The 17153-nt window shown below is 39.8% G+C and overlaps 1 protein-coding gene across 13 annotated transcripts in view; it reads right to left on the bottom strand.

Moving 5' to 3' along the window:
• The window catches only part of CRADD (CARD and death domain containing adaptor protein), a 234604-nt gene that overhangs the window by 12605 nt on the left and 204846 nt on the right, over positions 1-17153 (bottom strand). For 6 of the 13 annotated variants that reach the window (XR_016395021.1, XR_016395013.1, XR_016395012.1 and 3 more), the window contains one exon: positions 1-17153. This exon is cut by the window's left edge; it is cut by the window's right edge. The exons of 1 other annotated variant lie outside the window; for it this stretch is intronic. The gene's annotated coding sequence lies outside the window, so the exon portion shown is untranslated. 6 more of the 13 variants (XR_016395015.1, XR_016395016.1, XR_016395011.1 and 3 more) reach the window with 5 other exon arrangements.

The following is a 17153-nucleotide window of genomic DNA, read 5'->3' as shown; positions in this document are numbered from 1 at the left end:
CAGCCTTGAATTCAAGGGCCATCCACTTACCAATGACTCCCAAATCCAAAACTCATTCAGATTTCTCTCCTGAGATTCCAACACATGGTTCCTACTCTGTATTGAATAGCTCCACTTGGATGTCCTGCACACTCCCCCAGCAATTTCCAAAATGGAACTCACCCACACCTCTCTGAAACCTGCTCCTACAGCAGTGTTCTAGTTCAGGAGCTGGCAATCCCATCCATACCTCCCGGAAACCTGGGAGCCATCCTTGACTGCTTCCCTGTTTCATTTCTCATGTTTAATCAGTGTCAAGGTTCTGTGGATTCAGTTCACTCCTCAAGAAGCTCTTGGATCTCTCCAGTCTCTCCACCTCCAATGGTGTGACGTGGACTAGACTGTGCCCATCTCTGGCCTGGATGACTACAATTATCACCTATTGGTTATCCTGCTTCTGGTCTTGTCCCCCATCCTGAGTCTCATGCTCCAAATCACCAGTTAGGTCTTTCTGAAACACATACATACAGAATAATGATCTTTCTAGAACACAAGCATGATCATGTTAGCCTCATGCTTAAATCCCTTTGATGGTTTCCAGTTTTTCTTAGGAAAATCCTAACTCTTTAACCTGCATGGCAAGGTTAGCCCCCTGCCCATCTCTCCAGCCATCTCTACTCTCAATACTCCAGCCAAACTGCATTTCTTTCAGTTCCCCAAACACATTCTATTTTCTCACTTCTACCCCTTTGCACATGTTCCTCCATCTGCTGAGGATATATACCCCCTGTGATGGTTAATTTTATGTGTCAGCTTAACTGGGCTAAGGAGTAAGTGGTAAAACATTATTTCTGGCTGTGTCTGTGACAGCGTTTCTGGAAGAGATTATCATTTGACTCAGTAGACTGAGTAAAGATCTCCCTCACCAAGGCAGATGGGTACCTTCCAATCGGTTGAAGGTCTGAATAGAAGAAAAAGATAGAGGAAGGGTGAATTTGCTGTCTGCTTGAGCTGGGACATCTATCTTCAGACTGGGACTTCCACCACTGGCTCCCCTGGGTCCCAGGCTTTTGGACTCAGACTGAAGTACACCACTGGCTTTCCTGGTTCTCCACCTTGCAGACCACAGATTGTGGGACTTCTAGGCCTCCATAACTGTGTTAGCCAATTCCTATAATAACTCCCCTCTTATATACATCTCTGTATACTTCCTGTGGGTTCTCCTTCTCAGGAGAACCCTGACTAATCCACTCCCATCAACTCCTACTCATCCTTGGGGTCTCAGCTTAGATGGCACTTTTTCTAGGAAGCTTTCAATGACCTTCTAAGACTGAGGTAGCTCCCCTTCTATTGCATTTCCACAAGCACCCTGTCCTACCTTCATCGAGCTCTTATCATAATGCACATGTTATAATTCCTTGTTGACTTAACTGCTTTCCCCATCAGGCTAAAAACTCCATGAAAGCATATATTCTGTTTTCATTTGTATCCTCTGTACCTAGGTCATAGCCAGGCACCTAGGATGTGCTCAGTAAGTTTTATTTTTCTGACCAGACTACCAAAAGTATGAGTTGCCTTGTAGCAGAAATATTAAGAATCACTAGCGAGAAAGCGTATGCTTGTTAAGGAAAACATTTCAGTCAGGTGTGCAAGTCAGAGTGTGCTCTAACAACACCAAGAACTGACCATTAACACCTTGGCAATTTGATAACTTCTCTGTTTCCTAGAAGTCCACGTGTTTTGGGGTTTGTTTATAGAAGTTGTGAAACAAAATCTCTTTCTATGTATTTGAAAACTTTCTGAGTTTCACTTAATTTCTTCTTGCCAGACTGACACACCTTTAAATCCTTGTTTTAGGCCCTCTGTATTTTGTGACCTTCTGTACCCTCCACTCGTCAGTGGCCCTGGTGTTGAAATCTCCTCCTGATGGCAGTGTCTGAAAAAGAGCTGTTATTAAAAGTGTATCCATGTCTGGTGTCCAGAGGTAGGAGAAGCGTGGGGTTTTTATTTTCCATGTTTAATCTACATTTTAACCTCTCTTTCTCCAAAGTTTCCAAACTATGGGCAACTGGTTAAACTATTTCAATTATCGTATCTTCCCACACAGTTTCTCTCATTTTCAAACATAGGCAAATGATTCAAAATGCATCAGGCTCTCCCTGGTGGCTGCGCTACAGAAAGTGCAAAGACCGGGATTCAAGTCTTAACTCTACCATTTGCAAGCTTGGGACCTTGGACCAACTACCTAACCTCTCTGAACTTCATCTTTCTCCTCTGCAAAGCAAGAACGACACCAACCTCACACCTCGCTCTCTGCCTTGGGTGTGGGAGGCACTGCGTAGATGTTGATGCCCTTCCCAAACAGTTCTGCTATTAATTATACCCATGATCACTCAATGGTCTCTCCACAGATTGAAATGATTTTCTGGGATAATAAATCTCCACTGTTAGTAGGAGCAGTTGCCATCCAGTCTCAATGTCCATATTCACTAAAGCAGCTAAAACTTTTAAGACTCCCATTAAACGATAGGGTTGTTTGCTTTCTTCCCCGCAAAGCGGTACTCACACTCTCGCTCATTCTCGTGGCCTTGGGGGGGGGGGAGAACCATCCCACATGAGGGATGACCTCATCTGGACGCTGGGTCCAGAATTGAGTCACTGCCCTCTCTGGACGCTGGGCCCAGAATTCAGCTGGACCAGGGTGCAATGTGCAAAAGTTGAGAGTCAAAAAACTCTAGAGGAAGCAAAATATAAGAAGCTGGGGGCGTGGCCATCTTAGCTTGGCAGTGGGAAACTGCATAGATTTAGATTTTCCCGAAAGTGATTCTTTACCTTTGCCCAGTACCTGGAGTCTACAGAGATTTTTCACAGCTAGTGTCTCCTTTCATCCTTACAACTATCCTGAGAGGTTGGCAAATATTTTTATACCAATGTTTTAGAAGAAGAAACTGAGGAGACTGTGCCCAGATCACACAAGTTTACACAAGATGGAGCTGGGACTTAACCTGGGGCTTCTAAGACCAGTGCTCTTTCTACCACATTCTCCTGCCTCTCATACAGTTGGGGAAGAGGAAGATTCCAACGAATGTCAGGGGGAGCATATATTCAGGAACCCCATCACAGTGCCACAGAGGGAAAACACGAGACTGGGGTATAAAAGACCTGGCCTCCATTCCCAACCATTAACGCTTGAGATGTCAGTCTCCTTACCTCTGCAAAGAATAGGCAGCAATAAATGATTCAAATTTCCCTCTTGTGTTTCTATTTCTTGAACGTGTGTCTTCAGTTATTTTAATGTATAGCCTAGAAGAAATGCCAAAAAAAATTTTTGGAGTACATCACAAGTTCAGCAGCAATGATGGTACCTTTGACCTGATGTGACCAGTATGGCTTAAAAGTTGAGATTTTCATTCATGGTTTCTTAGAATTAGGCCTCACTAAACTTCAGTTAACCTTTCCACATCTCAGTTTTCTCATATGAAAAACAGGGATGACAATACCTTCAGTACAGGCAAAAGGAATTTTCTACTCCTTCCTCCCTGCCATCTTGCTTTTTCCTAGCCTCCCTGCCACCAACCCAAGGGAAAAGGAGTTGCTAATCTGACTGGTCAGTGTCTGGGACCAGAAATAGAACCTTGTACAGTCAGCCCTCTGTATCCATGGGTTCCATGTCTGCAGATTCAACCAACCGTGGACCAAAAATATTTGGAGATAAATTTCATAAAGTTGCAAAAAGCAAAACTTGACTTTGCCACTCGCCAGCAATTATTTACACAGCATTTACATTGTATTTGGTATTATAAGTAGAGATGATTTAAAGTATATAGGAGGTTATATGCAAACACACACCATTTTACATAAGGGACCTGAGCATCCATGCATTTTGGTATCTGCAGAGTCCTGGAACCAATCCCTTGTGGATACAAAGGGACAACTGTAATTGGGGGCAGTGTTGCCATCCCTAGGAGTGGTTCTCTTTCTTTTCTATTATATACAGTTGGGTGGGCAATAGGACTCAGCCTTCTCTCTGACTCTCCACCTCCTCTATGTAAGTGCCTAAGAAGGTAAGTTATTAGTCACCTTATTTTCTCTGTCATTTTCTCATCTTTCCTCCATGCATCCTTCTAGAGGGTACTAAGATCCCAAGATTTAGATTCAGGAAGAAGTAAGAGGTTTTCTTTAGACCTCAAGGCCTAAGGCATGTGCTTTTATTCACTTTTAATCAAAACCTTAATGGGGATTACTGGATGGTGGCTCAGTTAATAAAAAGCAGTACTGTCTTCTTTGACTCTTTCTAGGAACTGAGGTAGCTAGTCTCCCAGACAGTCCCCCGTGAGCCCCCAAATTCCTGGTGTTCATACCCTTTTGCAGTCCCCTCCCACACTGTACAGGGTTGATGGGTGTGACCAAGAGAATAAGGCATGAGTGATGGTATGTAACTTCTGAACTAGTTGTAAGAGACTCTGTGGCTTCTGTCTTGGTCTCTTGGATCCTTTACTCCGGGGAAAGCCAGCTGCCATGTTTTGAGAAGCCCTATGGAGAGGCCTCTGTGATTCCTTCTAGAGCAAAGCCATACTCTTCTCTTTCTGCCCCACCCCCACCCCGCCCCTGCACTGCCCCGTGCCCAGCAGCACTCATTATACTTCATCATCCTGACATGGGGCCTTGTCTGACTTCCCCTTGCTCCATGAGGCCAGGAACGGACTATTTCTTACTAGTCTTTGAACCCTCAGTGCCTAGTGCAGTGCCTGGCACAGAGCAGTCTCTCAATAAATGCTTGTTGAATAAACAAATGGAAGGAAATTTAGTTTTATATTGATAATCATACCTCATATGTAACTAATTTTTTTCCTTTTGTTCAAGTATCAATTTTTAACAGCTTCATTAGAGACAGAATTGATACACGAAGAACTGCATATATTTAATGTGTACATTCTGATCAGTTTGGACATATGCACACACCTGTGATACCTTCATGACAGTCAAGGTAACAGACACACTTCCAGCACAACACCTCCCAAGGTTTCCTTGTGTCCCTTTGGGGCTTTTGTTGTTGTTTTTGCTTGTTTGTTTTTTCTAGGTAAGAACACTTAACACAAGATCTACCCATCTAAGTGTGCACTTAACAAATTTTGAAGTGCACAATAGAGTCTTGCTAAGTATATGCACTAGGTTGTGTAACAGATCTCTAGAATGCATTCATCTAGCATAACTGAAACGTTATACCCAGTGAACAACATCTTCCCATATCCCCCTCCTCTCAGTCTCTGACACTACTACTGTATTCTCTGTTTCTCTAAGTTTGACTTTAGATACCTTATGTAAGTGGAATAATTCAGCATTTGTCCTTCTGTGGCTGGCTTATCTCACTTAGTGTAATGTCTTCAAGGTACATCCATATTGTTGCAAATGGCAGAACTTCCTTCTTCATTAAGGCTAAATAATGTTCACATTTTAAATGTCAAAAGTATAAGGTTTGAAAATTTTCTTTCAGTAGAAGCCAAATATAGAAATCTATACTAGATTTCATAGACATTTAAGATCACTGAATAAGTCTGTGTGTAGAAATAAGGGACAAGTCTAAAGAAATCTCTGGTACTTAAGTAGGGGTTTCTATTTTGTCTCCAAATTCACCCTCATAATTTTAGTTCTAGTGTGTACCATAGGGTGAATCCCTTCTTCATAATTGGAGAACTTTATTTTTTCCCTTCTGTGTCCATATGCCTACTTAAATTATACCCAGGGTTTATCAAATTATACTCAAGCTGAATATTTTGGCCCCAAAGGTGTATTAATTCTGTCTCTTACTGTTGCCACTTTGGGGGTAACTGTTTTTACTCAATTATACAGTCCCCTGAGATTGGTGGATATTAATTCCAAAGACTGAGAGGACCTCTATGAAGCAAAAAAATGGAGGGCAAACCACGAAGCCCAGGCTGACATTTTCTTTGTCCCCTAAATTTGCATTCTCAGAATTGAGCCAAAGGCCCCATGAAATTTGTTCCCATCTTTCTGTACCTGCCTTCTCCTTCCCTCAAAAGCAGTCTTCAGAAGTTGATCAGTTGATTTATATGTAGGTACTGAAAGGTTCAAAAACTCAGAAAGAGGCCAAATTTATTTTAAAGATGAATAAGAAGAAAAATGAAGAGTTACCAGAAGGAAGAGGTATAAATAGACATTATACTCATGCTGTATCTACCTCTCTATACAAATTTAGGTATGTGTGTGTGTGTGTGTGTGTGTATACACAAAAACAAAGCAAACTTCTGTACACAAACTTAGGTGACTGTGTGTGTGTACATACATACATATATGTGTATATATACACATAGGCATATACATATATACAAATACTATATGCGCATATATTTTTAAATCACCCACTTCTTTGGTATAGGGTACAGAGTTCTCATATTACTCTGGGATAATCTCCCAAGGAGCCATTTTATCTGAACACACAGTTCTATTTATCCAGTTTCTGATAATTAGTCTCAGGGGCAACTTTATGCAATACATACTGGCTATGACACAAGGCTTCTCTACTTAAATCAAATGTCCAAACTGAGATCCAGTAAGACAAACAGTACCTTCTCTTTTGCACGTGCCAGTGTCTGGGTATGTGGGATGGAATAAGACGCTGGTAGTGAGGAAGCCAAATCTTTTGAAAATTTTCATCCCCTCCCTTTTCCTAGATGATTCTGGGATTTAGATGTGCAACAAACAAAAAGAAGAGGGACATTTTCTTGGAAGCTACAAAAGACCAATTTACTTTTTTTTTTTTTTGAGCGCTGCAAAACACACATAAAATAGGACATGTCTCTAAGAAGCTCTGACATATCTATCAGCCATGATCTCTTTTGTGTTAAAAGAAACCAGCCACAGAAATATTGTTGCTGCCAAAAAAGCATTGTCTGCATCCCTTTTCACTTCCTCCCTGCAAGGATGCTTCATCAAATCATCACCAGAAGACAAAATCTGTTGCTTTGGGGCAGACAGTCAACGGAGGTTTGGTTGACTTTGTCACCTTGATGTGGTCACAGAGGTATTAGAGGTTGACCATGCAGCTGTTGGTTAAAAATGATAATCATCTGAAGAAAAGTACACATATACTGTCTCTACTTTCTTGGAACTGGGAGTTGGCTTCCTTGGACCATCTCCCCCTCCCTCCAGCTTCAAAAAAAGGAATTGCTAAATATTCAATTTGGTGTTTGCCTAAGGGTAGCTAAACAAGTCTCCTAGTGAGGTGTTTGTCTTTATTTCTGAGAAGGCAGCCTATCACTCAGTTTGATTCTAACAAAAATAAATCTCCCAAAACCAGTAGGGGAAAGGGGACTTATCAACAAAGGTCAACTAGAATAAATATCATCTCTAGTTGAAAATAAGGTTTTCTGTCAAAGCTACAGGAGCAACTGAAAGGCATAAAGAGATTTTTGGGTTCCAAAGAAGACCCGAAGACTCCAGCTGTCTGGTTGGTCTCCAAACATCAGGGAGTAAAGCAATATTTGAATAGTGTCAGCAAAAGTTTCTTCTTCAGAAGTGTTCCTTGGGTGGTGATGGGGTGTGTGTGTCAGGAATATATGGTGGACCACGAGGGGGTCAAATATTCTGTTCTTATGCTCCCAAATTGGCACTTTCTCAATCATATTCTTAAACTCACAGTTGTTAAGGTGATCATGAAGAGCGTTAGAAGAAGCAGAATCGGAAAGCAAAACAGGGAGCTGCATAGCCTCATCCTAGGCTTGTCCCCTAACATTAGAATTGGTCTAGAATTCTGTAATTTTTTCCCCTGATCTCCAAAGAGACACCAGTTCCACAGCCAGAGCCAGTGTAAGAAAAAGTGTATTCAAAGCCTTCCTTCGGGGTGTGGCAACTATCTATTTTGCTCCTGGGTCACAGAGTACATCTGAACTCCAACTGCCATCCCTCTTCTACTTGAAGAAAAAAAAAAAGCTGGTTAGTTCAAGATCATGGACTGAGCCAAGATGGCTACTTCTCCTTCCTCCCAAACACTAGGGAAATGAGATACATAACATAAGACAAAGTCTTAGTCCTAGGTAAGACTGAGTCCTAGAAAATGCCAGTTGAATAGAAACTAAAGAAGTTCTGAGTAGTAGCAGACTGGCAGAAATATCAGAGAGATGAGAAACACAGCTGAAGGAGGGGGCTTCTGGATGAATAATTCTCTAGCCTGTAAACTTCATCAGAAAAAGTCATCATTTGTCTTATTCATTATTGTATCCTCTCTTCCTTGTATAGCTCCTGGCACAAAGTGGATGTTCAATAGTGACTATTAAATATGAATACACTGGTTTTCCTAAGAGAAAAACAAACTCAGGGTCAGCAGGAGAGAAGTGTATTATGGGATATCGACCGAGGAGTTGAAGCACTGCCAGGTCACTGTCCCCCAAGTTGCACACTGAGGAGCTAGTTATGGTGTTTGCCCTCAGGCTCTTAGTAAAGAACCAGCCATGGGGGCCTCCTAGAATATTGGATGGGGCCAGACAGAACAGTAGGGCATGGCCCAGACATTACTGAATTGTTACCTAAGGAAAGGCAACTTGGAACAGGTGTGAAATCCTCTGAGGTGCTCCAAGGGGTAACTTTCCCTACTTGCTTATTTGAGGAATGCCTCCACCCTGCTGGCCCATCCCCCTGCCCATAAACCTTGGGGCACAACACATCTGTCAGTCAGTCATCACATTCCAGGGGCATGCCTGGTAAGGGCTGTTGGAAGAGGACCGTAACAATTGCTCAGGAAATGATATAGCTACAAATACTGATAAATGTACATATGGAAATGAACAACCCACAGGGGGAGACAAGATGGCGGAGTAGAAGGATGTGACCTCACCTCTTCTTACTGAAACACCAAAATCACAATTAACTGAACAACCATCAACAAAAAGAGGCTGGAATCTACCACAAAGATACCCTATATCCAAAGACAAAGAAGTTACGGCAAGACAATAGGAGGGGCGCAATAGTGATAAAATCAAATACCATGCACGCTGGGTGGGCGACCCACAAACTGGAAAATAATTATACCACAGAAGTTCTCCCACAGAAGTGAAAGTCTGAGCCCCGCATCAGGCTCTCCAGCCTGGGGGTCTGGCAATGGGAGGAGAAGCCCCCAGAGAATCTGAAAATGAGCAATCCAGAACCATCAGACCTTTGAACCAAACTCAAAGACTAAAAGCTGAACCAGTAAAGAACTTGTTGCAACAAAAATATAATTGAGGTTTTTTTCCTCTCCTGATAACAGGGAAAATAAAGGGAACAGTCAACAGGCTAGAGAAGAAACATAAACAGGCCTGAAAGAGTTAATCAATCTTAGATGTATTTTAACTGTTACTAATCTGTAGTGTCTGTAATTAGATTTGTCCTTCACAAAGTTAACCTGTCACCCCCCCTAACTTGATGTAAATTACGTTCTGCACCTATTACCCCCTAATTCTGTGTAATTTACATCCTGCACCTGGTATTTACTCTCCCTACACTTTCTTGTAGCAAATCACCCCTTGTAGCTGTTTGCACTTCAGAAAGAAGGTCATAGGCCGATAACCCACAGACAAAAGGACTCAATTATGGGGCTGCCAGGCCCAATTACCAGGCTGCCTGACGCCAGCAGTGACTTAAAATACTGCAAGAAGAAGAACGCAAGACCTTCACCACTTTGATCCTTATCACTTACCCTGGACTGCAAGTTCCACCTATAAGACCCCTGTAATTCCTCAGGAGACAGGGGCACAGCTCTTGAGGCACTAGTCTGCTGTGTCTTCCCTTTGCCTGGCAGAGGAATAAAAAAGCCTATTTCTTTTCCTCCAGATCTCTGTCTCCATATTTCTATTCAGCATTGGTGAACAGGGAGCCAAGGTTTTTGGCAACAAACTGACATCTGAGGAATGAGCAAATGTAAGAAGGCTTGAAAATATTTTATTTAGTACCTGAGATACAATGGATATCACATCCATTAAACAAGAGTCAGCTGCCATAGAAAAAGCAGCAATCAGAGAAAAAGAAAGACATCTTAAAAATTAAAAATAATGATGAACAAATTCTAAAACTCAGTGTTGGAGATGAATTACAGAATAGATACAACTGAAAAGAGAAGTAGTGATTTGCAAGACCAAATCAAAGTATTTTTCCCTAAACATACAGCAAAATAATCAAAGAAAAAAATTTTGAGAGAAAAGAAATATAGAAGATTCAGATGAAAAAAAAACCTGTTTAGTAGGAATTCTAGGACATAATGGGGGAAGTGAGACCTGGCCCTCCCCACCATGACTCCCTGGAATAGAGCTCCTGTGACTTACTGTTTTGCTGAGAAGAGGGTCTGGGGAGTCCTGCCTCAACAACTCCCTATTTGTTATTTCTGTTGAACAATCTTCAGTCATTCTATCTTTATTCTTATGTATATGTTGTGTCTTTTATTTGGCTGTTTTTGAGATATTTTTCTTTATCCTTTCTTTTCAGCCATTTAACACAATGATGTGCCTTGATATGAATTTCTTTTATGCATTTTCCTCTGGGGTTTACTGGGTTTCTTAGACTTATGGACTGATATTATTAAGCAAATTTGGAAAACTTCAGCCAAAAGTTCCTTAAATACTTTTTGCCCCATTAGTTCTCTCCTCTCCTTCTGAATAACACATATGTTAGATTGCTTATTTTCCGATAGTTAAGTGAGGCTCTGTTCATTTCTTTTCAAGTTTTTTTTTTTTCCTCTTTTCAGTTTGGTGATATTTGTTGACTTTTCTTCAGGTTCCCTGATCTTTCCTTCTGCCATCTCCAAACTGATGTTAATCACACCCAATGTTTTTTCAGGTATTCTATTCTTTATTTGAGATATTGTATTTTTCAGTTCTGCGATTTCCATATATTTCTTTTTGTTTTTCAGCATTTTCATAACTTTCCCCAAATCCCCATGTCTTCACATATTATATCCACTTTTGTATAAATTATTTAACATATTTATAATAGTAATTTTAAAGTCTTTTTTTTTTTTTTTTTTGCGGTACACGGGCCTCTCACTGTTGTGGCCTCTCCCGTTGCGGAGCACAGGCTCCCGACGCGCAGGCTCAGGGGCCATGGCTCACGGGCCCAGCCGCTCTGCGGCATGTGGGATCTTCCCGGACCGGGGCACGAACCCGTGTCCCCTGCATCAGCAGGCGGACTCTCAACCACTGTGCCACCAGGGAAGCCCTAAAGTCTTTACATGCTAATTTCAACATCTGCTTTGTCTGTGGGTCTCCTTTTATTTTGTTTTTGTTTTTTGGTGTCTTTATTATGGGTCACATTTTTCTGCTTCTTTGTGTGTCTGGTAATTGTTACTGTACACTGGACACTGTAAATGACATACTGCGGACAATCCAAATTCTGTTATCTTCTTCTGATGAGTATTGGGGTTTTGCTCCAGAAGGCAGCTAAATTTCTTGTGGATAACATTACTCTTTTGCAGGCTTGTTTCTCCATTTGTTAGGCTAGTTATATTTTAATTTTATTCTTAGTCTTAGGCTCATAGTCCTGAGCTCACAGTCCTGAGATATGGTCCTTATATCTAAGGCATGATGCTTCCGGCATATCATAGAAATGCAAGACATATTTACCAAGCCCCTCTAATTTGGTAGATTTTAACTTCAAACTCTGTCTCCCCAGTACCAGGCAACTGCTGAAGTCTCTGCTCAGTTCTTTCAGCCATCCAGCTGTTGTTTTCTGCTCTGCTCCTTGAAGACTTGCCCTGTGCCTTTGCAGTTGAAGAGTCAGCCAAGCTTTTGAGAAGGTTTTGTACATAGATCTGGGGGCTCCTCCCAACCATCACTCCTACCCTTCTGGGATTTCCCTGCTCCCTTCAACTTCCAGTTGCTCTGGCAGCCTTGTAGTCTGGCCTCTAACTATTTAGCCCAATAAGTCTGTGTTCTGCAGACTAGTGAATGTCTGCAGGGGAAAAGCCAGTTAAATGTGAGTTAGCGCTCCTCCTGTTTGTGCCTGATTTTGGTCCTTCTCTAGTGCCTTGAAGTAGGTACATAAGCAGAGTTTATAATTATTATCAGTAGGATGCTTAGTCTGATACAAACTACTTGCCATTACTTGAAGCTGGAAGGCTTTATATATTTTTAAACATAAATAAGGTCATGTTACATATTTTATTTTATAACATTTAAAAAATTGAACAGCATATTTTAGATATTGTTCTGTGTCAGTATATATTAATTGACCTGATTTCCTTTGTCTGACATATGGGTGCTCCAAGTATTCGACGATAAGGCTGTATAACAGAGATAAACTGTTAAGTGGAGTTGTGGGTTACGAATTAGACCTCTCTCAATGTTCATTGAAAGATACTAAATTACCTTCTTTTGAATGCAGCACCTTATGAAGACTAGTTATATTTGGGTATGCAGCATCATGAATTTAAACAATCTTCCATTAATGTTTTTTTGGTTGTTTCAATTTTTCTTATTACAGGCAATGATATAATGAACATCCATTCCTTGTATGTTAATTTTTCTATAGAATCATTATCCTAGGGATGGAATCACTGAGTAACAGTAAATCCACATTATTATTAAATTTTAATTAAATTAAATAATTTAATTTTAATACATTAAATTAATATATAAATTAATCAATATATATTAAACATATTAATTAATTATTAATATATTAATTTAATATAATGTATTAATATTGAATATTATTAAATTTTAATATATTCAATATAATTACCAAGTACTCTCCATAAAGGCTATATAAATATATACACTCCAAGAGTATATGAGAATGCCTACTTCTTCATAACTTTAACAACACTGGATATTATTCTTTTAAATCCTTCCCATACACACAAACCACCCTAATGGCATTTCGTAAGAGGGGGATTGTCCAGCCTTCTTTTGCTGTCCTCAGTCTTGATTCTGAGCTATTGTCCCTTTCAATTTTCCAACACTGTGTCTCTGCCTTGCCCTTTGAACTAGACCATTGATGTCTGTCTCTGGGCTCCCCATCAAAAACCATTTGGATTCTACTTCCAGGCATGCTTCCTGACTTTACTGGTAAAACATAATCTCCAGCTCAACCTGGCCCAGGGCTTTATTCTTTAGTGTTGCTCCACCATGAGTATTCAGTTTACCTCATTCCCTTCACATCCCCTCACCTATCTTCACAATTTACCTCACTCCCTCAATCTAAAATAGACATTTTTGTCTTTGTGAATTAAGGTGAGTGCAATCTGAACAACATATGTGCAATAATTGGTTCAAAAGTACTGTCTCAGTAAGAAATGCTCTAAAATGTCTCCAAAATTATTGCTGTAGCTTCCATACCTTCCTTCCTTTTAAAAAGTAACCACTAAGAGAGCAAATAACATCTTGGAACATTTTCTCAGTAAAATATATGTGAAGGAAGAGTATAAAGCACTTTAAATATAAGAAACAAAACATACATATTTTCCTGTACTTTCTCTGGATTCCCACTAACTGACATGAAGGGATTTTTTTTGTAAAGACATAAATCTAAGAGGGAAAAGAGAACTGGAGACAAAATGATAGCCACAAAATGTTGCAAATTAGAAAACAGAAGAAGGAAAGACAAGTGACCTAGCAGACGCAAGAAAGCTATGTCCTAAGTGAGCAAGCTAAGTCACAGCCCATTTTCCAATACATATAGAACCCCAAAGGCTCAAGAGTTAGAAGCATCAGGGGTTTATGATTCAGGGAAAAAGGAAAGGACAGAAGTCTAAGGGGCAGCTAGACCTCCCTCCCAAATCCTCTTTCTTACTTTGTGCAACCAGGTGACAAATTCTTCTACCTCAGCAGAAAATGGGGATTCTGGACAAAGTAAAAACAGAAGGTCTCTGAGAGGAGGACACATGGTATAGCTGAGGGCAGTAACCATTTTGAAAGCAGAAGGATTAAATACTAAATATTGAAACCCTCCCCCTAAAGCTCCTGGCCCTCTTCCATAACATGGTTTTCAGAATACAATGCAGGATTATTAGAAGATTCTTCTCAAGAGGGAAGACAGTAGAAGCAAGAAAAGCTACAATCCTGCAGCTTGTGGCATGAAAACCACATGCACAGAAAGACAGACAAAATGAAAAGGCAGAAGACTATGTACCAGATGAAGGAACAAGATAAAATCCCAGAAAAACAACTAAATGAAGTGGAGATAGGCAACATTCCAGAAAAAGAATTCAGAATAATGATAGTGAACATGATCCAGGACCTCGGAAAAAGAATGGAGGCAAAGATCAAGAAGATGCAAGAAATGTTTAACAAAGACCTAGAAGAATTAAAGAACAAACAAACATAGATGAACAATACAATAACTGAAATGAAAACTACACTAGAAGGAATCAATAGCAGAATAACTGAGGCAGAAGAATGGATAAGTGACCTGGAAGACAGAATGGTGGAATTCACTGCTGCAGAACAGAATAAAGAAAAAAGAATGAACAAAACCCAAAGTTAGTAGAAGGAAAGAACTCATAAAGATCAGAGCAGAAATAAATGAAACAGAAACAAAGAAAACAGTAGCAAAGATCAATAAAACTGAAAGCTGGTTCTTTGAGAAGATAAACAAAATTGATAAACATTTAGCCAGACTCATCAAGAAAAAGAGGGAGAGGACTCAAATCAATAAAATTAGAAATGAAAAAGGAGAAGTTACAACAGACACCACAGAAATACACCATAAGAGACTACTACAGGCAAATCTATGCCAATAAAATGGACAACCTGGAAGAAATGGACAAATTCTTAGAAAGGTATAAACTTCCAAGACTGAACCAGGAAGAAATAGAAAATATGAAAAGACTTATCACAAGTAATGAAATTGAAACCGTGAGGAAAATCTTCCAACAAACAAAAGTCCAGGACCAGACGGCTTCACAGGTGAATTCTACCAAACATTTAGAGAAGACCTAACACCGATCTTTCTCAAACTCTTCCAAAAAATTGCAGAGGAAGGAACACTCCCAAACTCATTCTATGAGGCCACCATCACCCTGATACAAGAACCAGACAAAGATACTACAAAAAAAGAAAACTATAGAACAATATCACTGATGAATATAGATGCAAAAATCCTCAACAAAATACTAGCAAACAGAATCCAACAGCACATTAAAAGGATCATACACCATGACCAAGTGGGATTTATCCCTGGGATGCAAGGATTCTTCAATATATGCAAATCAATCAATGTGATACACCATATTAACAAACTGAAGAATAAAAACCATATGATCAACTCAATAGATGCAGAAAAAGCTTTCAACAAAATTCAACACCCATTTATGATAAAAACTCTCTAGAAAGTGGGTATAGAGGGAAACTACCTCAACATAATAAAGGCCATATACGACAAACCAACAACAAACATCATTCTCAATGGTGAAAAACTGAAAGCATTTCCTCTAAGATCAGGAACAAGACAAGGATGTCCACTGTCAGCGCTATTATTCAACATAGTTTTGGAAGTCCTAGCCATGGCAATCAGAGAAGAAAAAGAAATAAAAGGAATACAAATTGGAAAAAAAGGTAAAACTGTCACTGTTTGCAGATGACATGGGACCATACATAGGAAATCCTAAAGATGCCACCAGGAAACTACTAGAGTTAATCAATGAATTTGGTAAAGTTGCAGGATACAAAATTAATGCACAGATATCTCTTACATTCCTATACACTAACAATGAAAGATCAGAAAGAGAAATTAAGGAAACACTCCCATTCACCATTGCAACAAAAAGAATAAAATACCTAGGAATAAACCTACCTAAGGAGGTAAAAGACCTGTACTCAGAAAACTATAAGACACTGATGAAAGAAATCAAAGATGACACAAACAGATGGAGAGATATACCATGTTCTTGGATTGGAAGAATCAATATTGTGAAAATGACTATACTACCCAAAGCAATCTACAGATTCAATGCAATCCCTATCAAATTACCAATGGCATTTTTTACAGAACTAGAACAAAAAGTCTTAAAATTTGTATGGAGACACAAAAGACCCTGAATAGTCAAAGCAATCTTGAGGAAAAAAAACAGAGCTGGAGGAATCAGGCTCCCTGACTTCAGACTATACTACAAAGCTACAGTAATCAAGACAATATGGTACTGGCACAGAAACAGAAATACAGATCAATGGAACAGGATAGAAAGCCCAAAGATAAACCCACACACCAATGGTCAACTAATCTATGACAAAGGAGGCAAGGATATACAATGGAGAAAAGACAGTCTCTACAATAAGTGGTGCTCGGAAAACTGGACAGCTACATGTAAAAGAATGAAATTAGAACACTCCCTAACACCATACACAAAAATAAACTCAAAATGGATTAAAGACCTAAATGTAAGACCAGACACTATAAAACTCTTAGAGGAAAACATAGGAAGAACACTCTTTGACATAAACCACAGCAAGATCTTTTTTGATCCACCTCCTAGAGTAATGCAAATAAAAACAAAAATAAACAAATGGGACCTAATGACACTTTAAAGCTTTTGCACAGCAAAGGAAACTATAAACAAGACAAAAAGACAACCCTCAGAATGGGAGAAACTATTTGCAAATGAAGCAACGGACAAATGATTAATCTCCAAAATATATAAACAGCTCACGCAGCTCAATATTAAAAAAACAAACAATCCAACAAAAACTGGGTAGAAGACCTAAATAGACATTTCTCCAAAGACATACAGATGGCCAAGAGGCACATGAAAAGCTGCTCAACATCACTAATTATTAGAGAAATGCAAATCAAAACTACAATGAGGTATCACCTCACACCGGTTAGAATGGGCATCATCAGAAAATCTACAAACAACAAATGCTGGAGAGGGTGTGGAGAAAAGGGAACCCTCTTGCACTGTTGGTGGGAATGTAAATCGATACAGCCACTATGGAGGACAGTATGCAGGTTCCTTCAAAAAGTAAAAATGGAATTACCATATGACCCAGCTATCCCACTACTGGGCATATACCCAGAGAAAACCATAATTCAAAAAGACACATGCACCCCAGTGTTCATTGCAGCACTATTTACAATAGCCAGGTCATGGAAGCAACCTAAATGCCCATCAACAGATGAATGGATAAAGCAGATGTGGTACATATATACAACGGAATATTACTTAGCCATAAAAAGGAACGAAATTGGGTCAT

Source organism: Delphinapterus leucas, chromosome 11, assembly GCF_059928025.1.
Source record: "Delphinapterus leucas isolate spDelLeu-1000000601 "Yukka" chromosome 11, BTC_Dleu_Yukka2, whole genome shotgun sequence".
Classification (NCBI taxonomy): domain Eukaryota; kingdom Metazoa; phylum Chordata; class Mammalia; order Artiodactyla; family Monodontidae; genus Delphinapterus; species Delphinapterus leucas.
The sequence above is the reverse complement of the archived record's forward strand: the minus strand, read 5'-3'. Positions and strand labels throughout refer to the sequence as shown.